This window comes from Neofelis nebulosa, chromosome 14 (assembly GCF_028018385.1).
Source record: "Neofelis nebulosa isolate mNeoNeb1 chromosome 14, mNeoNeb1.pri, whole genome shotgun sequence".
NCBI classification, from domain to species: domain Eukaryota; kingdom Metazoa; phylum Chordata; class Mammalia; order Carnivora; family Felidae; genus Neofelis; species Neofelis nebulosa.
In genome coordinates, this window is record NC_080795.1 from 15,863,469 (window position 1) to 15,891,025 (window position 27,557).

Consider the following 27,557-nt stretch of genomic DNA (forward strand, 5'->3'; position numbering starts at 1 on the left):
CACATGGCCTGCTTTCCTGTGTGTCTCTAGAGGTCTCCAACTCTCTTTGCCCTTATAAGAACACCAGTCATTGAATTTAGGGCCCATTCTAATCCAGTATGACCTCATCTTAACTGCATCTTAACTGCAGCATTTCAGCTGAAAGACCCTATTTCCAAATAAGATCACATTTCCAGGTACCACGGTTATAATTTCAAAGTATTGTTTTGAAGGACACAGTCAACCCACAATAGACCCAGATATATCCCTGAATACTTTGTATGTGCTTTACTACGAGAAGCTCAAAATAGCTGTATAATTGGCTCATTAACTGAGCCTTTGGCTTCTCTTTGCTGGCCCAGAACAGTGGATCTGTGGAGAGCTGAAGGACAGATTTGATGGATCCTTACAATTTACCTATTCTGACAGTATTTAGAGAAGCATTAATTTCAGGTGATAGTTTTCAAGGAAGATTCATCTGTATGTGGGCACATAATGAATAGGCAAATAGTGCTTGGTCTTGCCTTAGAACTTTCCAGATATCTCTCTGGGCACATAGCATACAGGAAGGCTTTTCCGCTCCGTTTCACTTCTTGCCTTTCTTTCTCCCATACCCACGTGGTTGAGGTCGGCTCATCCCAAGTATAGTTGGTACATTAGTATTAATGCTATAAAATCATCCACCTCATTATTATACAATTATGAATGGATGGCAAAGTTGATCATAGTTTTATTTATCAGCTGTAATTATTACAGATCCTAATCAAAGCCTTTCATAAACTCCAAATTTAATATATTGTCTGGTGGCTTTACGTCATATGCCTTTCTCCTTGACCTTAAAATTCTTCCAATGTCCCTCTTCTGGCCTTGGGAGAGTCTGATGAATTTAAATGGTCTTAGATGGCTTGTCTATTTTCCCACATTGCCTTCCACCACTATTACTAATACTCTTTACATATCCACCACTCTTGTCCACTTCTATTTAAACCAGCCTAGATGCCCTTATTTGGCATTCCTTTGGACTCCTGTAATTTGGTGTTTCAGCCTGTGCCATTAACCTAATCACACACTCACATTAACTGGCTTGTCAACCTCTTGAGGGCCCTTGTTCTTCTCTGCATATTTTATAACATTTAGCACAGTGTCTAACATGTGGTAACTGCTCAAAAAGTCTGCGTATCATTAAACTGAAATTGGGAGGATTATTTTCCATCTTTTTAGGCCTGTGCTCTCCTGAATCTCAACATTCTAAAGGCAGTGAAGTTCACAAAAAAGACATACATTTTATGTCTGGCTTATTTAGATGCATAAGTATAGCATCCTATTCATCTCAAAAGAAGAAAGTATGGGGGTGCGTGGGTGGCTCAATCGGTTAAGCATCCGACCCTTGATTTTGGCTCTGGTCATGATCTCATGGTTTGGTTCATGAGTTTGAGAACACTGCCAGAAGATGCTGTCTATGAACCTAAATTGACCAGAATCTTGATCTTGGACTCTCCAGCCTCCAGAACTGTAAGCATTAAATTTCTACTGAAACAGTAGAAAGCTAACCTGTGGTAATTTGTTAGAGCCAAATGGACTAAGATACAAGGAGAGCAATAAGGCTTCCAAACAAGCCCCTTTAAATGCCATGTCACTAATCAAAAGTTAGGAGTAATGGAATCCTTGGCAATGGGATCAGTTGCTTGCAAATTTGTGGTTTTGTTTCCATTTTCCAAAATGCAAATATCTCTCTGATTTTTCAGGGTTAATTGAACAATTTGGAAGAGAATATGCCCACCTTTTCAAAGACGTCCAATGTTTTCCCCCAAATATTTCCATTCTTTATTCTTCCCTGATTTACACATCATTTTCTCCTGAACAGAGAGCATGCTGTGTGCCAGCTGGACCTGGACTGCAGTAGGTTTGTTTCCAAAGAAGGTTCATGTCCAGAGCATTGATAAAAGACCAAAGAAACTTGACCAGAATTAGGTTTTTAAGGAATATTTGGAGTAAAACAGTCCAAATCTGGATTTTCATCATTATATACTGGGAGGTGGAAAAATTGTTGTTTTTTTTTTTTTTTTTTTAATTTTTTTTTTCAACGTTTTTTATTTATTTTTGGGACAGAGAGAGACAGAGCATAAACGGGGGAGGGGCAGAGAGAGAGGGAGACACAGAATCGGAAACAGGCTCCAGGCTCCGAGCCATCAGCCCAGAGCCTGACGCGGGGCTCGAACTCACGGACCGCGAGATCGTGACCTGGCTGAAGTCGGACGCTTAACCGACTGCGCCACCCAGGCGCCCCGGTGGAAAAATTGTTTTAAGGGCCAACTGCAACTATCCCATATCTACAAATTTGTTGCCACCTAGAATTTCTATACCTCACATCTTTACCTACTACAATTACAAGAGAGAAAGAAAGAAAGAAAGAAAGAAAGAAAGAAAGAAAGAAAGAAAGAAAGAAAGAAAGAAAGAAAAGAAAGTTAATTTGCAATAATCTGTTTTAAATAAGACTGAGTAGTTCTAGTCAATCTTCACAGCATGTTATTATAAACATCACTAATGCTTTGTGATTAATAATGTAAGAATTTACCCTCAGTCAACAACACAAAATACTCCAGGCATTGTCAGTGAGTCACTTTTAAGTTATCTGCTACCCAGCTCCTATTAAAAATCCTGCTGTTAAAAGTTACATAAACAGGCAAACAAAAAATCATCTCAAGGTTACACAGCAGCTTACCTCCTCTTACTTTATCCTTCAACCTCTGTGAATTATATTTAAGTCGCTTATAGACTTGCTTTCCCTGAGCTGCAGTTTTACAAGAAGGGAAATCCATCCGTGCATCTGTTATGAAAATCATGCTGAGGTGAAGGACATTGTCTGTTGTCATGTGTCGCTTCTCTGCCTATACAGTAGTCCCTCCTTATCCATGGTTTTGCTTTCTGAGGTTTTAGTCTCTTGCGGTTAACCGCAGTCTGGAAGCAGATGGTCTTCCTGACATAACAGAAAGTCACAACAGCCTCACATGATGTCACAGTGCCTACCTAGATCATTTACCTCACTTCATCTCATCATGCAGGCATTTTATCATCTCACATCGTCACAGGAAGAAGGTTGAGTACAGCACCATATAATATTTTAAGAGAGAGACCACATTCAAATAACTTTTATTATATCATATTGTTATAATTGTTCTGTTTTATTATTAGTTATTGCTTTTGATCTCTTACTCTGCCTAACTTAAAAATTAAACATTACTATAAGTATGAATGCATAGGAAAAAAAAACATAGAACAATATGTACTTTCTACAGTTTCAGGCATCCACTGGGAGGGTCTTGGACCGTATCCCCTGAGGCTCCTAAGTGGGGGCCACAGTATTCTCCCATTAGCGATTTGCTTCAGAATTCAAGGGAAAGAAAAGCTTTGTTTCAGGTGAGGAAGTGGACTGGCCACTGTACTGAGAAGTCGAACTCCAGTGTTGATCTTTGTTGGCAGACAGCTTTTAAGCCTCTCCCATCTCCCTCTGTCCCTTGTGCCCATATTTGAACAAGCTGATAACAAAGCCCCTTCCTTGGTGCCTGTGGGAGATGCAGACCACCACAAGCACTCAGGAACCTTCACCCAGGCTCAACCCTAACAATAAAAACTCAAGCCAGGCCCCTGTCCTCACTCACCAGCCATTTCAGTCTGCTTGAGAGGAGGCCCCTGCTCTCCACTACACCTCAGTGATGTAAGTAACAAATCATTTCAGACTCTCATGGATTGTATGTGGTGTCATCAGTCTCAACATCCCAAACAGATTTCTGGTGGGGGGGGGGGAGGGTCCCTCCTGCTTTGGCAGCATGACCATAACAACTACCCTCTTTCTGAAGTGAGAACTAGATAATATACATCTCCCTTTTGATCTTGACCAATATAAATAACAAGTAATTATGGCAGACTAGTGTGCTGCACATCCGTGGACCCCTCCAAGGCAGGCAGATGGGCATCTCATGGTTTGGACTTGACCTCCGAGACCCAGGTAGGAGCCCCATCTTTGTGCCTTCCTGGAACCCAATACAAGGGAGTATTTACCAGCCTGACTCTCCATTGGGCTGGAGACTCTGCAGGGCAGGTCTTTGCCCATGGTGTTCATCACAGTATTCCCCGCAGGTAGCACAGGGTAGGCACTGAGCAAATACTTGATCAATCAATGACTGAAAGAATGAAGTTTAGGTAGAGAAGCAATTTGCAAGAAAGCAGGGAAAACATTAGTAAGTGTCACAGGGGAAAAAATAAAAAGGCTTCTTCTATGGCTTCAAAAATGAGAACTATCCAGCAGAAATCCTAACCTACAGCATTCTGCTACACTGAGCTGCAAGTGTGGCATCTAATTGCTCAGGCCCTACGCCACGACAGCCACCTGCATTGAAATACTAGCACAAATCACAATTTACTTCCCAAAAGTTAAACTTCATTAAATATTAGTTTAATTTAATGTTTTCCAGATTAATTTAAGATTAATTTATAGCCACACATTTGCACAGCCCAAGCAGTATCTCTCCTTTCTGTCATTTCTATCATCTTACAGACAGTAGGAAAAGGGAAAATGTATGGTTAAGAAGCGCTGTGATAGAGTAAGTAGGGGGAGATTTAATTAAACTATTACATATCTTTTCCTCGAATGTGGGGGAAAAAACATAAATTTGCCAGTGAGTACAGTAGTATGCATATCAGGAAGCCTGATAAACAAAAACTTTGCAGATAGGAAAAGTGGTTCTTACAAAATGACTTGGGCTCAAAATCTGACATTGTATTTAACCCTACGTTCTCTTCCTAAGTCTAAAATTGTATATTAATGCCAATTTATTCTTTGCTGGTAGAATTTGTTCGCAAAGAAAATGAAAAAAAATATTGTTCATTAATATTCAATATCTCTTTTTGTGCATGACTATCTTTTCCAGAATCATAGGATCTTAGTGCTCAAAAAAGCCCTGGGGAATATCTAGTCCTGTGGAGTTCATATCATTTTAACAGATGTCCTTCACTTAAATGGCATCTTATATATGGAAATCATGGCTTAAAGCAGCTCAAAGCACAACTGCTTTGGTGAAATTGGGAGTGAGGAATCTGAACCTTCCCCAAACCCCTTCATTCTCAGGAGCTGCCCCCGCCAAGTACTTCATCATCAATTCCAGAGCTCTGCAAACACAGTCTGAAATTCACTAATTTAATGCAACTTCCCCATTTTACAAATGAAAAAAAAAAAAAAAAAAAACTGAAGCGGGCAGGGCCAAGACACTAGTCAAATTACACTAATAAGCTGTAGCAAAACCAAGTTAGATCCCCTCCTTCCCCTCCTCACTGCTCTTCCGGCTGCCTTCATGGCACTCAGAGCTCCTTGTCCTGGAGGATGTGGCAGCCAAACTCACCATGCAGGTCTGGGAGAGAGTCTAATGGTGGGTGGGGGAATGTCACAAAACAGGACTCTGTGAGCAGAATGGCTGAGACCCTGTGTAATGAGACTGTGTGCCTGTGACTCTTAATCACTAATATCTGCAGACGGTTTTAAGAAAAATCAAATCTTACAGAACTCTAAAAGTAAGTAAAAGTGCCCCTTCCTCCCACCCCACAGGTTCCACATCTCAGAGATAATCACTTTCCTCTTCACTGAACAGATGCAGAATTCTATTTCTAAACTGATCAATATTAGATCGAAAGATAAGGAATTTCATACTGATAATACATTCCATGTATGCTCCCTTTATAGACTTAGTTTTGCATTTTCAACACATTTTTTTAGTGATTTTCTCTTTTCTTTTTTTTTTTAATTTTATTTTAGAGAGGGTGAGAGAGCATGCACATGAACGGGGGAGGGGCAGGGAGAAAGACGGACAGAGAGAGAGAAAGAGAGAGAATCCCAAGCAGTCTCCACGCTCTGCTTGGGGCCCAACACAGGGCTCCCCCTTACTACCCTGGGATCACAACCAGAGCTGATATCTAGAGTCCGACGCTGAACCGACTGAGCCACCCAGGTGCCCCACATTGTCAAGGTTTTTAACATTTATTTCTGTAATGAATGTACATCCTCAGTGTTTCGTTGATTCTCACACATTTTCAGGGAAACTGGAGTTGTTCTGATTTTTGGTTGGTCGGTTTTCTTTTTTTCCCTTCCTCTCTGGAAGCATTCAGAATGTTTTCTGTACCTTCTGTGTTCTCAAATTTTACAGCTTAGAGACAATGGTAGAATATGTATGTATGTATGAATGTATTTTCATTTATCCTGCTCAGAATTCAATGTCACTTTTAATCAGCAAACTTATGTTTTTCTTGAGTTCAGTTGAAATGGTCTGCAATTATCTTAGGTATTAAGTCTCAATTTGGTGACATGGGCTTAGCACAAGTGACTCCATTTTGGGTTTATTCTCTCTTTTTTTAAACAGTAATATAAAATATATTTAGTCTCCAGCCCCGTTCCCAGCACAAAGCTCCTAAAATCATTGGAATTTCCTAAGTGATTAAGAGTGATAAAAGTGTCATTTATCATTCATAACAAGCTGCTTTCAACCACACCTAAGATTATGTTAATGAGATGACTTTTGGAAAACCCCTCTGGATGGGTCTGGTTGCCAGAAGAACAACAAGATTAGATGGTTGGAACTTGCAACCCCACATCCCCTCAAATCCCCTTACAACACCTCTGGGGAGGGAAGAAGAGATAGAGGTTGAATCAATCACCAATGGCCAATGAGTTCATCAATCATGCCTATGTAATGAAGCCTCCATAAAAACCCAAAAGGACAGAACTCAAAGAGGTAATAGTGAACAAGAATAAATGCACATTCTAGAAGGATGACTAAACTCCACAGGGACAAAAGCTTCTGTCATCAGAACCTGAGAGACCTTGCTCTATGTATCTCAACATCTGGTTGTTAGTGTCCTTGAACATCTTTTGTAATAAGACTGTAATCTAGTAAGTAAATTGTTTTTCTGAAGTTCTGTGCAAATTGATCAAACCCAAGGAGGGGCTCAGAAGGAGGGTGGCAGTCTTATGGGAGTGACCCTTTATCCTGTGGGATCTAATGCCATCTCCAGGTAGACAGTGTCAAAATAAATTGTAAGACACTCATTTAGTGTCACAGAATTGCTTGCTGTGTGAAAAACCCACATATCTGGTGTCACAGATGTTGTGAGAGTTCTGAGGGTGAGTGTAATAGTTGAGAATAGAAAATGGCTGTCTGGTAGCTCAGTTAGTAGAGTGTGTACTCTTGATTTCTGGGTCATGAGGTTAAGCCCTACATTTGGCATAGAGACTACAAACAAAACAAAACAAAACAAAATAAAATAAAATTAATAAAATAAAATTAAATAAATAAAATTAAATTAAAATTAAGTTAAATTAATAAAATTAATTGATTAAATAAAATTAAAATAAAATAAAATAAAATAAAATAAAATAAAATAAAATAAAATAAAAAAGAGGAGAAACACAGGAGTGTTTTCTCTTATACCTCAGTCATGACTTTTGTAATTATTCATCATGAACTTATTTGACAACAGTAATTTTAATTAAAAGTACAGTGATCCTCTGTTGTCTATTCATATTTACAGTGTCAAGATCTAGGTAGACTATTCAGAAAGACCACAACAACTGTGTAGGTTGGTTTTCCCAGCAGACCCCTTCCCTGAATGGAAAGGCAAGTTGCAGAAGCATAAGTGGGTGACTATGGCCCAGAACAGCTTCCCTGAGATGTCTGCACAGGCACCCAAATGAGGACTTTAAGAGAACCTTAGAGTATTTCACTTTTAGGCAGAGCTGCCTTTTTTTTTTTTTTCCTAGCGTCTGGTGTAGCTGTCCTGAATTTGCCTCAAATCTGCTCTAATTCCATCTCAAGCCCCCTTCTTCACTTCTAGATTATTCTCACATAGATTACATAGTGTATTTATGGTACGTTAGTCTTGTACTAACCATATACTCAGTAAATGTCACAAACTTAGGGTAATCCCATAGGCTCAGCCATTTGAGAAATGAGTTCTTTCAGGAAGTACCCTGATGACGTCCCCATGCTTCACACTCCATTCCTGGTCTTACTTCTGAGTTTCACTCTTCCCTGGGATGTTCTTGTTGACTATAGCTCTTACCTCCAATAAACAGATTTTTCTTGATATTGTCTCTCAATCTGACCCCATCCATTTTTCATCTTATAGTATTTCCTCAAATGTTCTGGTCTGCTATCAGTTCCCTTTCCTTGGTTTTCAATACTGTCATGGTTTTGTTTGTTGGTTGGTTTATTTATTTATTTTAAGAAAGCGAGAGAAAGAGAGAGAGAGAGAGCATGAGTGAGGCAGGGGCAGAGAGAGAGGGAGGGAGAAAATCCCTAGCAGGCTCTGCATGGTCAGTGCAGAGCCGGACACAGGGCTCATGGGACATCATGACCTGAGCCAAAATCAAGAGCCAGAGGCTGAACTGATTGAGCCACCCAGTTGCCCCATGGCTTTATTTTTATTCATTATTTTTCAATGTCTTTTCAGTCAGGATATAGGAAAACAGGGGAATCAAACACCTGTGCATCTTGAACTATGTTCTAGTATTTTTAAAACTTCAACTGGAACACTGAAAGCTTCCACAGTTAAATGTAAAAATAACAAATGTGTCCACATACATGAAGCCATGTACCCAGTGACTTGCCAGCTCTAAGGACAGTGAGGCAGACCACCTACAAGCTATCATTAAGCAGGTCAACTCTGCTCACTCATCCATTCCTCTACTTCCATACAAGTTAGTATTTCACATACATCCCCCTACATAAATAAGAAAACCTAGCAAAAAGAAGAAAAAGACCTAGAGTCTACAGTCCTGACCAAGGCTCACAAAGATCAATAAACAATCACAAGGGAAGTACAGATGCAGGGAAACTCAGTGGTCATCTAGATCAATATCTTATGTTGGCCCACAGGCTACATGAAGCTCTAAGACTTGAAGCTATTCTCTCAAGGGTATCCAGTTACTAGTGATACACTTAGAACTTGAATCCTGATCTTTTTATATCTAGATTATGGCTTTCTACACCTCTGATTGTCTTCTCTTTGTTCGTCTTTTTTCATTTATGTTTTATTTTTACTGAACAAAAAAGCAGAACAGATACCCTCACCAATAAATGCCTCTCCTTCTATCCACCCCTCTTGCCACACACCCTTCTCCATTTAACATTCAACAGTGGAATTCACTGTGTGTGTGAGGTCTATGATGTCAGTCTTACTTTGCATATCAGAGGCACCAATATGACCCACTGACTACTGTTGGGGTGAATTCAATGAATATTCAGCACCTAAGACACAGAAAGCACTGTACTAAATGTTGCAGGAAATACTAGGATAAGTAGAAACTATTAAGAGAATAGAGAGATGAAGAAAAATGGCCCATTCTAGTGTATTCAATTCATTCAGAGGGCAGGTGGAAAAAGAGAAGTAGACATTTCAAGTGTCCAATGGTGTCTGGTGCTTCCCCCACTCCAGGCACTTCTCAGGGACCTTGCAGTTAGGTAGGTGCAGGTGACTCATTCTGGCCAATGGAGAATATAAACAGCATGTGTCACTTCAAGAAGAAAAACACACAAATGATATTCCAGATTCCTTTTCCTGCTGTGGCAACTAAGGTAACCATGTTGTCCAATGGTGCATCTACAAGATGGGGGGAGTGTCTCTACGCCTGGAGCCCCAAGTGACTATGCAGAGACTCCTGACAACCCATATAGGACGTGTAGCGTGAACCAGAAATAAATGTTTGTCTTGCTAAGCCATTGTAATTTTTGTTACAGTAAAATTTGTTAGAGCAAAATCTAGTCCGTCTAGTGTCCTAATGAGAGGACCCAGTTAAAGAAACCGAGAAGGAGCAGTGAGCAAAATGAGAAGACAGCAAGGAAGAGAAAATCATGTGATCATGAAAATGAAAGAAGCAATGGGGAATTTGTCACTAATAAAACAACAAAAATTCAGTAAAATCCTCATAAAATGAGTTTATCCTCATTGATAATCATTCTATCAACCCTTTGTTCTTTAATACAGCTTTACTCTGCTTCAATAATTTCCTTGGATCGAAAAAGCACATGCAAAAATACCTCACTGCAAAAGTATAAACCTGAAATGTGAAAAACAAATGTATATTACAATCAGACCAAAATATTTACATGATGTAAAACATTAAATAAATAAACCATTAGAATAATCCTATTGAACTAAGCAAATGGAATCCAATAGAACAGCTGTTAATATTATCTTCCTCCATAAAGAGAAACCTTGATGACTCATTCAGAGCTTCATAAATTGTATCTTTTCCCTGCTTGGTATAAATAGGGTTTTTCCATTTAGTATGTTGTTTGGTATATATTGCTAGACTTGATATGCATAACAACATAAGATCCTATCCGTCCATTGTGTCTCCTACACCTGGAAACTCCCTGTCCATCCAAGTACCATGCACCTCAACTAGGCAAATTCACTCAAATAAGCTGAAAAAAATGCACACAGATTAATGGTAATCTACTTCCTCCTATTTATTTCCTCATAAACTCAATTCCAGCATAGCACACTTTTAAAATATGTATATATTATGCATTACAGAAGAATCCTAAGTGATTCTTAAAAAATAAAGTGCCACTAAAACAATTTAAAACTTGTGTGTATTCCCCTGAAATTGCATCCTTCTCCTTTTGTGCGCCTAACCCCCTTGTCCTGATGACAATTCAGAACACCTCTGGCCTTGTTCTCCAGCACTGTAAACATTTCACTGGACCCCTCGAGTGAGCAGTCCTGGTTCAGACTTCCCAAGGAGCTTAAGAGAGAACCCTTGTCCTAGTCGCAGATCTAGGCACCCTGTGAAGAAGAAAGGCAGGATTTGTCCACTGTCCTTCCCATATAACATAGGAGATATTGTAAAGGATAGAGAGCAGTAATACTTCTGAGCATCTTAGTCTGAAATTGGGCGAAAGAAAGGAGAAAAGAAAGACCCTTATGGCACGTCCACCACACTGTCCTTACTAAAAGCACTAATAATTCTCAATTATCAAAGCATATATTATTTAGTTTAGAGCATGCAGACGGGCACCACAAGCACCTGACAAACTCAGCTCCTGACACAAAACCATGAGCAATGTTTACTGCTTCTTACTTTTCAGGAGAAATTAATCTTCACCAATGATCAGAGAAGCTGAAGGCAATACTATTAAGTGGAAGGTGAGATGTTATAGTTCTCAAGTTGAGGCTTTCACATACAGATCTTTAAAACCAAGTTCAAGCCCTTCATTTTAACCATGTACAGGCAAAGCAAGAACAGGATTCTCTGAGAAGGCTTGAACCAGATTAATGCAAACAGAATTGTACCACTCCCAACCTCCCATGTTTCCTTGGTAATGTGTGTAATAATCTAGTTAAAATCAATGAAATCAGAATTTCTTATATTTTGATACCTGATACAACCATATTGGGGAAAAATTGGTATCACCTAGTAAATCTGAACTTGCATATACAACCCAGTAATTCTACACATAGTGTATAGCCTAAATACATACACATAACTTTTTCACAACTATGAGCTATGTTACAGAAATGTTCGTGGAAGTATTGTTTGTGAGAGGAAAACCTGAAACTACTGAAGTCCACAAACAGGAAACGGGATAATTTTGGAATATTCATACCTGGATTACAATATACATAAATGAATAAGCCACAGGTATACATAGCAACATGGATGAATCTTATAAACTTACCCAAAAAGGGGCAGGTTACAAAGCAATACATAGAGCATAGTTCCATTTTGCCTAACCTTGGCAAAATCAAACAATGCACTAAGTTTATATACAATCGTCAGAATAAAACTCTAAAGAGAATGATGCACACAGGATTCAGTATAATGGCTACTTTGGGAATGAGGAAAGAGAAGGATGTGATTTGGGAGGGGCAAATGATAGGCTTCAAAGAAGCTAGTAATTTTCTATTAAGTTGGGTAGTGGGTAAACGGGTTATTAGTCCTTGAAGCACATATGTTACACATACTCCTTTGTATACAAAATAATTTCATATAAAAATTATTAAATTTAGTGTACATAAGAATTCATGTTTAAAACATATTTTCACAGACCCAACACTCAGGGAATCTGTTTCAGTATGTTTAGGGAGCAAGGGGATACCTCAGGTTCAGCTTTTTAAAATAAACATCCAAGGTACAACTGGAAGTGGTCCATGAGGTGTATGTACCACCCCGTGAAAAATACTAGATTAGTTTTCCAGAGTTACCAAGTTTTTTTTTTTTTAAGCTTATTTATTTTGAGAGAGGGAGAGTATGCGTGAGCAGGGAGAGGCAGAAAAAGAGTCAGAGAGAGAATCCCAAGCAGGCTCCATCAGTGCAGAGCATGATGCAGGGCTTAATCTCACAAACTATGAGATCATGACCTGAGCCGAAATCTAGAGTTGGATGCTTAGCTGACTAAATCACCCAGGTGCCCCCTAAATTATTAAGTTTTTTTTTTAATGTTTATTTATTTCTGAGAAACAGAGACAGAGCATGACCAGGGGAGGGGCAGAGAGAGAGGCAGACACAGAATCCAAAGCAGGCTCCAGTCTCCTAACTATCAGCACAGAGACCGACACGGGGCTCGAACTCACGAACTGCGAGATCATGACCTGAGCCGAAGTCAGACACTTAACCAACTGAGCCACCCAGGGACCTCCTAAGTTATCAAGTTTTATACCAAAGTTTACAGACTTTCTTTTTTAAGTGAAATCTTATTTGAAAAGAACAAACACAAACAAACAAGCAAAAAAAAAACCAAAAACAAAAACCCCAAAACAAAAAACAAAAACCAAAAACCCAGTTTGTAAAAAGGATCAAAACAGAGGGGTTCTGGTTAGAGTTAGGGAGGAGGCCCCAAGTCTTGTTCATTGGGCATTCCTTTCTCCCACTACAACTGCAGCCTTGAAGGCAGCTCTAGAAGTCCACAATTTCATGACCAATGGCAAAGAAACCCCCAATATCAATTCCATTCAATATGTTTCAAAATAAAAAGAAGGAATTATGCAAGTTTGGCCGTGAGACAAAGGCAAGGTGAAAAACAAACCTTGGGAATATTTTAACTAGAATTTATAAAATGTGTATGCTCGTTTGGTTTGATTACACACACACAATTCACACAATCTGCATATGTGAAGGCACAATGTCTGGCACATAGTAGGTATGTGTACAGTTTAAATGGATCAATACCTTGATTCATTCCTGAACTTTGGATGAAATAGGAGTGAAAGTCAGAGACTTGTTATTCTGTGATTCTGACTTTTGGATATAATTTACAACATAGTACTAGCCACAACTTCTTCCACTGGAATGCTTCCAGGCAACAAAAGTAATGGATTTGTTAAGTTACCCACAGCAAACCACAGCACCCCGAACACCTGCTGAAAGAAAGAGTTTCCTAGCTACAAATGTAGTTTGAACATGCTGTCTACAGCAGATCTACTCTGCACGAAACATGTAGCCAAAGTGAGAAAGGAATGGAATGGAATATTCAAATAGGAAAAAATAGGTGGGTGGCTACATATTGGTGTAAATGGAACATCATGTAGGGAAATGTGTTCTTTCTTTCTGAATTTACATTTTATACACAAATTGTATAATTAATACTTGGCCATAAGCAAAACTTCATGAAATGGCTTTGAGAACAATTTGTGAAATAGCGGCCACATACAGAGCCCCTCCCCACCAAATACTGGTTAAGACTTATACACCATCTATAATGAAAAAAGAACACAGAAGTTAGTATTCTAGGTGAAAACCTTTCTTATAAGCCCATTGGTTTCTGTTGATTCTCTTGGCCTTCATTCAAGAGAAGCTGGCATGGGCTGTTGCCTAGCAACAGCATGCAGTGCACTTTTCTACCAGCCCATGAAAACGCTGTCTCTGGACCTCATGCCATTTAGCACCGTGGTTTTGTAAATGATGACAATCTCTTAGGAACTTTTCTTTCCTCCCTTCAAATGAGTGCCTGAGGAAGACTATTTTAATATTCATTCCTTCATTATAAACATTGCATTTGGCTTAACAAAGACCAGAAAATTAAGAAGGTACATCAATTGGCAACTCCCGTTTCTCTGACACTGACAGAGAAACCAGTAGGAACACATATCTTATTGAGAATTGCAATATATTTTCTTTGAATGAACTATAGACTGTTTAATACCATCCATACTAATATTTAATTAATGCCTCCTATGTGTTTAGGATATCATATCTCAACAACACAGACACTGTTCCTATTCTCATGGAACTTACTTGCCTATCCTTGAATCTCCCTAAAGGCTAAATGTTCACCCATAAGAACACATTCCAAATTCTTGTGTATTCCAGCTAAAAAGGAGGTCCTACTTTTTTAAAACCAAGAAATATTTTCAAGCCTAATTCAGATAACTGAAACCCTAGTTGGTCAGGGCCAGCTGAATCCAAGTTAGGAACTCCAGAAAAATGAAGTCAGCAGACAGGAACCCTAGCTGTGTGAGGTACCGTGCCCCACAGAAATGGTAACAGGACTTTTTTTTTTTTTTTAATTTTTTTTTTTTAACATTTATTTATTTTTGAGACAGAGAGAGACAGAGCATGAACAGGGGAGGGGCAGAGAGAGAGGGAGACACAGAATCTGAAACAGGCTCCAGGCTCTGAGCTGTCAGCACAGAGCCCGATGCGGGGCTCGAACCCACGGACCGTGAGATCATGACCTGAGCCGAAGTCGGGCGCTTAACCAACCAAGCCACCCAGGTGCCCCGGTAACAGGACTTTTGAGACTCATGTCACATGATCGAGATTCTTAAATCAAAAACAATGGATGAAGGTTTTCAAAGGAAGTATCTCTGAAAGGCCAAAAACTAACTTACCAACAGTTAGGAGAGCATCAAAGGACCCATGTTCATCCTGTATCCCAGCATACAGGTTCAAGGTCACCTAGAAAATATAATGGAAGCTTCATTAAAAACATCCTGTAAGCCATTCAGTGAGAAATACTCTAAAATCCTCAACAGAGAGGACCAAGAAAGTATGACAATTCTTTAGGAACCCAAAAGAAATCTGGCTATGTAACTCTCCTTTGAAGACTCATATCACTTAGGAAGAAAATTCCTCCAATTTGAGGAAAAACAGAACAAAGCTACCAGCAAATGTTTGGGAGTAGAAAATAAAAACAATATTAAGGAGTCACAATTATTCAGCAAAGCATGAGTTACTAAGACTTGTAGGAAAGGGACAGGGCCACTCAGGTGGGTAGAAAAGTATTAGGCTAAATACCTAGTGATTGTCACAGAAGTTTATATGACATTATTTTCATTGGAAATACACAAATAGATCTTGAGAAAGTAGTATGGCCTTCAAGTTGATTTAAATATGAACCATCAGGGGCGCCTGGGTGGCTCAGTCGGTTGAGCGTCCGACTTCGGCTCAGGTCATGATCTCGCGGTCCATGAGTTCGAGCCCCGCGTCGGGCTCTGTGCTGACAGCTCAGAGCCTGAAGCCTGTTTCAGATTCTGTGTCTCCCTCTCTCTGACCCTCTCCCGTTCATGTTCTGTCTCTCTCTGTCTCAAAAATAAATAAACGTTAAAAAATAAATAAATAAAATAAATATGAACCATCACTATTCAAATTTGTCACAATGTAAACCTAAATCCAAAGAGCCTACCTGTTCACAAAAGACTGGAAGGCATCCTTAGGTTTAGGGCCCTTTGACTGCGTCAGGCCAGAAACAGATTAAGTACTTTTTTAAAGTTTCAGGAAAGGAAGAAAAGAGAAGAGAAGAGAAAAAGAGACAAAGGGAGAAAATTTCAACAGAAGATTGTGTTATGAAGAAAGTTTTGGAACTGTTCTAGCCTGATTTTCACTTTATTTAATGCCAGCTAAATGCTTTCTCTCCAAAAATTTTTAACTAAAAAATAAAAGAGGCAATACAAAGTTCTCTGAAACCTTTTTCCCCTTTAGACACAAAACATAATAATGGGAAAGTAATCCTATCATTATGCTTACATGATAAGCAATTTCTTTTTTTTTAAGTTATTTATTTATTTTGAGAGAGAGAGCGTGCACAGGAGAGGCAGAAAGAGAGGGAGAGAAAGGCTCCAAGCAGGCTCTACACTGTAAACACAGACCCCAGTGCGGGGCTCGAACTCAAGAACCACGAGATCATGACCTGAGCTGAAATCAAGAGTTGGACACTTAACCAACTGAGCCACTCAGGTGCCCCAAGTAATTTCTTAAAAAGAGAAAAATAGGGGCGCCTGGGTGGTTCAGTCGGTTAAGCATCCGACTTCGGCTCAGGTCATGATCTCACGGTCCGTGAGTCGGAGCCCCGTGTCGGGCTCTGTGCTGACAGCTCAGAGGCTGGAGCCTGCTTCAGATTCTGTGTCTCCCTCTCTCTCTGACCCTCCCCCATTCATGCTCTGTCTCTCTCTGTCTCAAAAATAAATAAACATTAAAAAAGAGAGAGAGAGAGAAAAATAGAAAGAGATTCAAAGAGAGCCTATGTCAATTAAGTTCCATGTTCTTGGTTGACAGAAATTACTTTAGTGACATCTCTCATGTACATACACACAATACTTTTAATAGCAAAAACAACATATAATAAAGGCTCTGTATGCTCATTTTTTTAATGGCACTGTCTGCCTATGTAAACCCACATTTACCTGGGTCCTCTAAGCTTAAATTATTGACTACCCCTACAAATATTTCAGAATCCCTCCCTAACACACCTCACAACTCTTGCCTTTTCCAAACTGTAAAACGTGCTAGTGATTTCCTCCTTTTTAGGACCCCTGTGCAAATTTATCTCTTTCCTCCACACACTGATAGAATAGTTATGCTGGAGTGCCTGAAACCACAGAGCCTCCTCGGGGTAAGTCAGCCAAATAGCTCTTGTGATGGAAGGTAAGAAGTCTTCCTAGGGGAGGGGACATTTGAGTGGGACTCCTAAAGCCACATTAGCTCTAACACTCTTTGTCAGCTGTGCTAAGTGATAGAGCTGAGCCCACAGGTGTTCTTCATTCACTCAGGAATTTGTGGATTCTCTCACATAATCATAATGGCTATTATATTTTTTAAAAAACACTTCCCCATTGATGTGACTTGACTAGTGAGGCATTTTCTCCCCAAGAGCCCATTCCCCAAGAGGTTGGGTGAAGAAGAGGCTGTGACTCAGGAGTCACCTCCCAAGAGAATTAGTGAAAGGGGATCCCACCCCTTCTGGCCAAGGTGGGTAGTAGAAAGAGGGAGATGGGGAGAGGAGCCTGGAGAAGGGCCGGGGGATTCCAGGGTACCCAGATTCACTCCCTATGCCACCTCTATTATAAAAGGAGAAAACCAAACACAGCCAGTATTTCCCTGTTTTCCATCTAAGACTCTGAGAAGAGATTGCCCCACAGGGTAAGCACAAAATCAGGAAGGACCCGGTTTGGCACCCATAGCTGCCCTCCACTCTTGTGTGCCATTTGGAGGCAGCATTGTTAGCAGAAGTCACTGCCTGATGAGCTTTCTAGGACTGGAGAAAGGTGACCAGGCCAGGGACCAAAGCCAAGTCTCAGGCAAACCTCAGGAGCAGAGAAAGAGGGGTGGTAGGCCTGAGTCAGCAGGGAGAAGCCCCAAGCCTGACCAACAAGGAACAGACCTCAAGTTCAGCAGCTAGTGCCAGAGGGTTCCCTTTCCCCAGAGGCCTACACAAAGGCACATACATGCAGGCACACACACACGTTCATCTTGTTCACATGATAAATTTATTCTATAAGACCTAACCCTAGCCTCTGAAAAGACACACCAGTCCCTCAGGCCAAGACTATCACTCACTATCTTGTCTCCACTGCATCTTGTCTACTCTGTGGTAGGACTCATCAGGCATGCATATTTGACTTTACCTTCCCCACAAGCCTGTAAACTATACCTTCTTCATCTCTGCATCCCCAGCTGTAATGAGAGCACCTGGCTAAGAGTAGGTCCTCAAAGTTTTGTTTGCCAAGTGAATTTATAGAAATGGACATAACAGAACCTTTCTGTCAGGAAAAAAAAAAAAAAGGTGTTTTTGTTAAGACCTACTTTATGCCAGGCTCTGTAACATGCACTTTTATATAGACAATTTCATTTGACCCACTCTCCAACCTGCAGAATAAGTGTTATCATTGTCCTTGTATGAATGAGCACTCTGAGGCTCTGGAAGGATGAAGGGACTCCCCCAAGAATACATAACTAGGAAGTAAAGGGTCAGGGTTAAACTCCATGTCTTCCATCTCCAACAGGAAGACTTCACAATGTCAAAGTTTCTAAATAGCTTTCCACACTGCACTCTAGTAGAGTAGAAACGTCCACATAACACTAAAAAATAACACATATGAACTATGGCTCACACGGAAACTTTGATATCTCTTCGTATGATTATAATTTAACAGCATCAATTCACATTAGTCGCTTAAATTTTCTGTCCTGGTGGGTAGCCGATAGGGTGAGGAGGAGACTGGAAGGCATGGTGCCAATATCCCCCACCTTGTCACAGGCAGCCGATATCTTACAATAGTTGTTGGGTCTCCATGAGACTAGGATCAAACAATGAATGTTGTTAGAATCAACTGTGAGGCCACAGCTGCACAGAATAAGAACTGGAGGGTGACTTCAACAAAACCAAGTGAACTGTTTTAATGATGGATACATTTTTCAATGAGATGAGCTTTTCCCAGGCCCTACTGGGCGTTCCTCTGAGCTATCATGGTGAGTCACAGGTTTGACAAAGCTTTCCTCCACAACTTTGAGGCATTAGGAGGTTGTCAGAAAACTCACACTTGTGGTGGAGATCTGTTTTTGAAGTTGTACAGAATTACCAATTAATGAGTTCTCGTATTATTCTTTTACAGCTGGGTGCATCTGGATGAGACTCAACCACAAAGGGGCCCAGGTTTCTATATCATGAATTCTAACTTCCAGAGACATATCTGGTCTCACTGTTGCCTACTCTATTTCCCTTTGTGTTCTGGAGACCTGATAACTCCAATGAATAGGATGATTAACAAAATCTTTAATTCTTTTCAAGTAGCTCTTCTTTTAATTACTGCAGATGCACCAGATCCTCTAAGCAGGGCTATAAAGCATTTGGGTTTGTCCGCCTGTGATAAGCTCCACAAGGCAAATGCCCATGTGCCAAGCCATAGGCAGACATGGAACTGTAGAATGGATTACAAATTCTAAAAAGTATTTTATTGGTAGTAAACTCACGCTCAGAAAAGAAAGACAGTTGGTCAATACATAATACTCAAAGGGTCAGCTTGGCAGCTGGCAGATAATAGATGCTCTTAAAATATTTCTCAAATACATAATGCTGTTAATAGGCCCTCCACCATAACATCAGCTGTAGTATTCTTCAACTTGCTTTCAAGTTCCCATCTGATATAGATTATAGAGAATAGATTTAATTTTATTCAGAATAATTTTTAAATTTGCCAAAAAATGCAAAGTATAACAAATATCCATATGCCCACCACTCATATTAATCGATGTTAATAGTGTGTCACATTTAAGACTTTTAATAAAAGAAATAACAACTAACATTTATTGGTATTTAACCATGTATTCCAAGTGCTTTACATACATCAATTTGATTAAATCTTAAAAAAAAACTAGGAGATATGTTAGTTAATATCTCAATTTAAAAAAACTTTATTTAATGTTTATTTATTTTTGAGAGAGGGAGAGAGAGAGAGAGAGAGAGAGACAGAGACAGAGCATGAGCAGGACAGGGGCAGAAAGAGAGGGAGACAGAATCTGAAGCAGGCTCCAGGCTCCGTGCTGTCAGCACAGAGCTCAACGCGGGGCTCAAACCCACGAACCGGGAGATCATGACCTGAGGCAAAGTCAGATGCTTCACCAACTGAGCCACCCAGGTGCTCTATCTCAATCTTACAGAGAAGAAACTAAGGTATGAATTTTAAGATTGTGCCAAGTCATGCAGATGTAAGAGGCTGTATTAGTTTGCTAGGGCTGCCATAACAAAGTACCAAAGGTGGTATGCCTTAAACCACAGAAATTTATTTTCTCATAGTTCTGGAGGCTAGGAATCTGAGATCAAGGTGTCTACAGCATTTCTTCTCAGGCTTTTCTCCTTGGCCTGTAGACACCTGCCTTCTCCCTGTGTCTTCACATGGTCTTCCCTCTGTGCATATCTGCATCCTAATTTTCTCTTCTTATAGGAACACCTGTCATATTGGATTAAGACTTAACCTACTAACCTTATTTTAACTTAATTACCTTTTTAAAGGCCCTGTCTCCAAATACAGTCACATTCTTAGTACTGAAGGTTAGGACTTCAACATATCAATTTCAGGGGGACACAATTCAGGCTATACCAGAGGCAGAGCTGGTATGCATTCCCAGGAAGCTACGACCCAAAGCCATGTCCTTGCTGTCTACAGTAAAGCTGCTTCTGATAACAGTGAAGTCCTCATCGCACACTTTCTCAAACCCAGTCTCCCCATCCCATCCATTTTCACAGAAGCAACATTCTCACAAAGTTTATGCTACTTTTATAAGTTAACCTACCTAACATGCATCCTTAATATTATGTGTTTCTAACAAGTACTAATTTAAAAATGCCACCCTTCTCCCAAACAAGACAAGAATCTTAAATGTGTTTTAACTTCTCTCTAAACAGCATCACATGCTCACACCTTTCATGTTACTGGTGTCTAGTATCCTAACCATCATTTTAACCACCTTCCCCTACAAATTAGTTACTAGTGCCAACATGTATTTAGGCTTAACAGCAGGTTTAATTGATTTCCTTGGTCAGGATTTCTTCCTGCGTTTGGGTTCATTTTCCTTGTTGCTAAAGCACTTGCGTGAGCATTTCTCTCAGTGAGGGTCTGAAGGTAGGAATGTGCTATATCTGTGTATATCTGGAAATGTCTTCATCACTCTTACTTGATATAATTCTAGGTTCAAGTTATTTTCCCTCAGTGCTTTAAGATAAGATTCCATTATTTTCTAACATCTATTGTCCCTGGTAATTAACTCCTATGATTCTAATTGTCATATGTTTCCAAGTTTGAAAGTAACCTGGTTTTTCTCTCTGATATCTTTAAGTCTTTTCTCTCTTTTTCCTTAAAGTTCTACAGTTTTATTACGATGTGTCTAGATGTGAATTTGATTCTATTTACCCTGCTTGAGACAAATATCTTTTTTCCATTCTAGAAAACTCTCAGTCATTACCACTTCAAATACTCTCTCTTCTATTCTTTTCATTTTATCCTTCTAAGTCTCTAACAGAAAAAGTTATAGCTGTTCATTGTACCTTCAATATCTTCCATGTCTCTTAACTTATCTTCATTTTCTCTAAGTCCCCAACTCAGTAGTGAGTTCCAGGTGATTAGCCCAATTCTGTTATCTAATCTACTTCACTAGTTCTGTCTATCCCTGTATCTAGATTATTGTTTAGCCTATAAAACAAACATTTCCTTCAAAGGCACAAGTTCTTTCAAAAATCCTCACTTGCCAACATTCAGTGATAGCTAGCATTCATTTCAAAGAGCTTTGTTCATAAGGCCATAACACTGTAGTGAAATGATTTCCCCAGATGCAACAACAGTAAAAAATCTAAAACCTATAGTTCATAGATTATCTATTGTATGCATTGCATTCACGGAGAATCTGTACTAAGAGTGGCAGTACAGTCAAGCAATGCGTTTCCAGAAATGGTAATGAAGTGCAGCCAAAATAGAGATAATTATTTTAATTAATGGTAATGATTTTAACGGTTGAACATTTTAACTAATTAATTATGATTGATTGCTTGTTACTAATCAGGAATATGATTTGAAGTTGTAATTGAAAAACCAGGAGCAAGAGGTTCTGCAGAGACCATATTACAAGCCTACTGAGATCAGGGGCATAACTTTTGCCTTGAAAACTACTTCCTGGAGCATTCCAGTCCTTTTTACTTCATATGTTTCTTAAAATAAACTGCTGGAACACGGATTTTAATTCCATGTTTAGGATCCTTTATCAGAAATGGAAAATTGAAGAAATGTATTATGGTATTGTGGCTATAGCTTTTAATATCATATTATTCATCTAAATTTTATTCTTATTAACTTTTGAGCCTAAGTTGTCTTTCTTTAGATAAATACTTTGGATATAAGAAGCTACTCAATTAGTCTACTCAGACAACATGAAACTTTTTTTTATTTTAATAAGCAAACTGGCAGAATTAGTTTGCTATATAATTTATATGTAGTACTTTGGACACTGGATTGTTAATCTTTTTAAAATCTGACAAACTAAAAATATCACATAGAGAACAGCCAAAAACAATGAGATAAGCTTCTTTTGACTCTTTCATCTATTGTTCTAATGGTTCTGTATAATTTGGCAAGTCACTATCTCCACATGACCTGGGATCTATCTTGAAGTAATTCTATGTGTTACCTTACTATGGTAAGGTGGCTATTTTCATCTAATCCTTTACCATAAGAGAAAAACCATGTTACTCCACTTCTAGTTGTTAGATAAGGAGAGGTGGGAAGAGAGAAAGGAGGAATAGTAGAGCGATAATAAGGCATGGTAGGTTTGGAAAAGGGCAGAAGGTCAGTGTAGCTGTGGTACAGGGTGTGAATACAGAAAGTGGAAAGAAACAAGACTGGAGGGGTAGGTGGAAGCCAACTTGCAAAGTCTCTTGTTTGTCACATTGAAGAGTCCTGTGGGCAAGGAGGAAAGGCTGGAGATCACCAGGGAGAGGATGACATAATCAAATGTATTTTAAGGAAGGCCATACTGAAGCACCTATCGGAAGACTGATGGGAATGAGGACAGAAATTAAAAAGGAGGCTGTCCCTATAGTCCAGATGGCAGACAATGAAACCTTGGACTAAGGCAATGATAAGGGGCATTCCTAGAATAAGACTGCTTGGATTTGGTTAACAGTTAACTGTACGTAACTATTTAAATAATAATTAAATATATGATGACTATGGAGGAGGTTCAAGTTTGAGGGAAAAATTGAGCTCCATTTGGGACATGTTAAAATCAAGGTGCTGAGGACACTCTGGTTACTGCATGTTTAACCACTTCTTTGCACCTATCTATCCCATTCAACAACTGCACCTCAACAACCTATTGTCCACAGCCATGGTCTCCAGATCATGTATCTACTTTTCAGACTGGACTTTACTCAAAGCCAGAGCCAGGTTCTGCAGCCAAAGGAAGCAAGTCTGAGACCAGGGCCAATGCCATTGATTGGCATGGGAGCAAATGCACAAAACATTGTCAACATTGGACTATTTTTTTTCCACATCTCATAGTGTAATCACTGACTTTTCAATCACTTAATTTGCACTGCCTCCTCTGGCATTATTTTAATCACAGTCTTTAAAAGCATTGGCTCTGAGTCACTTTTGCAGAATGTGTTCAGAAAGAGTGTCTCATCTCCCTTCTTTTCTCCTAGTAAATTTCAACACCTAATTACCTACAATTGAATCTCTCTCCCATTAGCCAGCCCATTCTTATAAGGGTCTGATTCCAGATTATAGACTCCTCCCCATTTTCTCTACACTTCAGTGGTTCAGTTATGATAAATACCAGAACATTGAGGCCCAGAGGACTAGACTCAAAGTCCCTGTTGTTATTGTTTGATCCATAGTCAGGATGGACTCAGGCCCTCTGTGATCATGGAGTCTGCAGCTAGGCGTCAAGTGACTTAAATGTGAAGAGATGAGAGCTGCGGAATGTGAAAGCCAAGCAATTCCCCAACATGTTTTGATAGTAGCATTTGCAAACATTTATCCTTTTCATAATCTTGTACTAAACTCTGGGGGCATAGGAAATATCTTTAGTCCTCTCAGGTGTTATCAAGGTTAAAGTGCACTGTTTATATTTCAGCCAATAATTTTTTTTTTTTCAGAATCAAACAGGAAGTGGATGCAGAGTTGAAGGAATAATGATAGATCATCAGCTTTTTTTTTTTTTTTTTTTTACCTTGCTATAGATCGTCCACTCAGTAATTTACCCTTGGACATTTTTAGTCTCAGGTCAGACTTCCTTCTGCCATTTGGCATTCTCCCAGGCACCATCCTTTTCCATCAGTCAGTGTAAACATTAGCCAAGCATAATTAGGAAGGTAAATCTGCTGTAGAAATGATCATGATTTCATTTAGATTTAACCAATGCTAAACAATGGACAGTCAGTTAATTTTCTTTTCCTGGAAATTCAAAAACAAATAACAGACTCATCATCTAGACACATCTAAACTGTGTAAGTTATCCACTGCAGCTTGTTTTTCTGATGATAATACTTTCAATTATGTTCTCATTTCAGTACTAAGAAATGAGTATTTGGGTAGGAAAAAGGAAGGAGCACAGAGATTGAAGGAAAAAGTAGAAAAGGACAGCAATAGAGAGCACTGTGTATCATTAGACTATCATATAATTTAGGTATTTCAGCTGCAAACAAAACTCACTACTTACACTGGTTTGCAGAACTGACAGTCTGTTTTGCCAGAATGATCAACATTAGCAAGCAGCATCCTACTGTTCAGCTGTGGATTTAGTCTGGAGTCATAGAAGAGGATAATATGCTTACGAATAGCACCTCTCAGAGTGTGAAGTGTACCTCCTGGGCTGGCAATCTAACCCTGATTCTGGCAGGGCCCCAAGCAAGGTGAAGGAAAGGGAGGGAGAAATGAATGAATAATATTTCCTCTTTTGCTCAAGATTTGCCAAAACTAGAACCTGGCATTGAATATTCTGAGCTGAAATACTCCACAGATAGTTTCGTTCATGTGCTGGATCAAAATTGATATGGCTTAGTAAAGTAGAAAAATGAGCACTGGGTGCTCCATCCATATGGTAAAAGTAAGAGCCTGACATCTCCCTTTTCTTCCCCATCACCAACTTTTGCACTTTCCTAATGATGTGCCTTCAGAAGAGATCTGAATCTGAGATCCTAATCGTTGAGTTTTTAAAAGTTCTCATGGCAAGGTCTTCAGGATCATGATGTAGGCTGGATGTCTCCAGACAGAGCAAACAGTAATATTCTCTTATGTATGTATATAGCTAGCCATACCCACTAAACCACAATGAGTTAAGCATCTCACAGTAAATAATCTGCTGAAATAAAAGCCTTAATTTTCTCAGCCCCAAATGAATTATAAAGATAATCCATTTACCAATTATAAATATGCCCAGTGGAAGCTATTATGATGCAGCAAATGTGTATCTTATATCCAAAAATGATGTTATTGTTATATTCTGTGATAGGGTTTTCTCTTTGGATCGTCTCTCCAGCAGTGGTAATGAGTTCACACACAGCTACTGACATGCTTTCTTTCCTTGTTGCTGATGACCCAAATCCCCATTTGTTAGATGGTTGGCCAGAATTGGGGCCATCAGAGCAAAACAGTTTAAAGCTTGTAGATTATTGTTACTATCAATGTTAATTTTTTTACTACCAACAAAATTTGCATAGCCTATAGAGTAAGGTTTTTCTGATGACAATACTTTCAGTTAATGTTCTCATATCAGTACTAACAAATATATCCTACTCTATAAAGCAAGTAAAGCACATCGTATACATTATATCACATGTACATTAAATTGGTTAAGGTAAAGTATTGGTTTCAGTGAATAAATTATTATTAAAAGAAGAATGATTGTAAGGAAGAATTCTTTATATGTGAATGATGATTAAATTGAGTTTATAAAGAGAACCAATGCACTCTTTCTCAAGAGGTTTATGATATGAGTCTTAATTTTATTGCTTTAGACTAAAAAACTTGTATGAAACCTAGAAAACAAAGCATAGGTACAAAGTGATATTTAATTAAGTCACAAAAACTAAATAAAATAAAGTTAGAGTGAACTACTCAGCATTCATTTTGAAAAACAATTAACTATGCAGCTATATCAACGTCTCTTTCGAACTCCAGGTTTCAAATAAATAGCTTAGGTTTTTTAAGAACTCAGTGCAAAGAGTGCCTCCAAATTAAAATACCATGTCACTGTCAGATAGTAACTTACCATTCCTAATCAAGAGTAAACACTAATTTAAAATCTATTTGGTACATTATCCCATGGTTTTAGATAAACAGATAAATGAAAGATGACAAAGTAGCTTCCCTGTCTTGCAAGCCCCAGATACAGGGTCACCAGCTTAAAAGGTAATATTTGACTAGAACAATATAACATTATGAGGATAGAGGATGTGCATTCGGTAATCTGAGGAGGTTCCTTCCAGCTCTTGACTATATATTTGGATAATAATCATTAGAAGAAATGTATTATCTTTTCAATTTGACATTATTATTTCCCCCTTCTTGGATTGACAAGACATGTGCTTTGAAGCAGCATGATGTAATAGACTAAGGCAATGAATCTGTAGTTAGAAAATACAGAGCCTTTGCTCTCCCATTTAGAAATTCAGTTTCTTTATAATTATAATGAAAATGATAATGATACTTTACCACATACCTCACACAGTGAATTTCAAACATACAGGATTATATGAGCAGTGTGTAAAACTTAAAGTCCTATATAAAGGTTAAAGTTGTACATTTAATTTTTTTAGAATTATCATAATGATAAACATTAAATCAGACCTTACAGAGATTGAGGAAATGCATTTTCTCAATAGATAGCCATGATTTAGAAATGCAATCTGACACTGAAAGAGGTTAGAATTATTTAAAACTAAGAGATGAAAATACAATATCTGTAACTAAAAGCTCAGTAGGTAAGTTCATCATCAGACTGGACATGTCAGAAGGCAGGGTTAGTACACTCAAAGACAGAAAAATATAAAATATTCCAATTGAAGTTCAGGTTAAAAAAAGAGTAAAGGGGAAAATTATAGTAAATATACAAGAAGCATGCTCAAAAATTCTAACATGTATGCAGTTAGAGTCCTAAAACAATAGAAGAGAGAAAAAGGAGAAGAAATATTGCCAGAAATAATTGCTGAGAATATTCCAAGGACATCAAGAGTCTCAATGAACCTCAAGCAGGATTAATACAAAAGAAACTACAGATAGTCATATCCTAGTCAAACTCTGGAAAACAAGATAAACAGAAACATCTTAAAAACAGAAAATTATTCAAGGAACCTGCAAAAGAGCAGCACTATGGCTTATAACTGACTTTTATTCAGAAACTATGAAATCCAAAGAATAATGGAACATCCTTAAAGTTCAGAAAGAAAAATCCATCAACTTAAAATTTTACACCAACTAAAAAAAATCTTTTTAAAAATAAAGGTAAAATAATATTTTGCATAAAAAATGAAATATGCAATTAACAACCAGCAGTCATGTTACCAAAAAATATACTAAAAAGGTAACAGAAAATAATTCCAGATAGAAATACACCAGTAAGGATTTTGTTGCATGAATACAGAATGTATAGAACTTGTTCAGCCATCCAGCAGCATGAAAGATATATTCCTGATAAAGAAGATGGTCAAGCTAAAATACAGAAGTCCTTAAGTTATTGTTGAACTACTGAACCATTCTGGAGCAGACTATTACAGACTTTTTAAGTTAGATAATAAATTTCTTGTTTAATAAAAAAATATTTT

The 27,557-nt window shown here is 38.7% G+C and overlaps 2 long non-coding RNA genes across 2 annotated transcripts in view; one reads left to right on the forward strand and one right to left on the reverse strand.

Moving 5' to 3' along the window:
- Nucleotides 1-2,951, reverse strand: part of LOC131494964 (uncharacterized) — a 50,503-nt gene extending 47,552 nt beyond the window's left edge. Inside the window, exon 1 of the long non-coding RNA XR_009253685.1 lies at nucleotides 2,702-2,951. This is a non-coding gene — a long non-coding RNA (uncharacterized LOC131494964). The remainder of the gene's footprint in view (nucleotides 1-2,701) is intronic.
- An 833-nt stretch (nucleotides 2,952-3,784) lies between these two features.
- LOC131494966 (uncharacterized) overlaps nucleotides 3,785-27,557 on the forward strand; it is a 38,018-nt gene continuing 14,245 nt past the window's right edge. The window contains exons 1-2 of the long non-coding RNA XR_009253687.1: nucleotides 3,785-3,985; nucleotides 18,859-18,899. This is a non-coding gene — a long non-coding RNA (uncharacterized LOC131494966). The remainder of the gene's footprint in view (nucleotides 3,986-18,858; nucleotides 18,900-27,557) is intronic.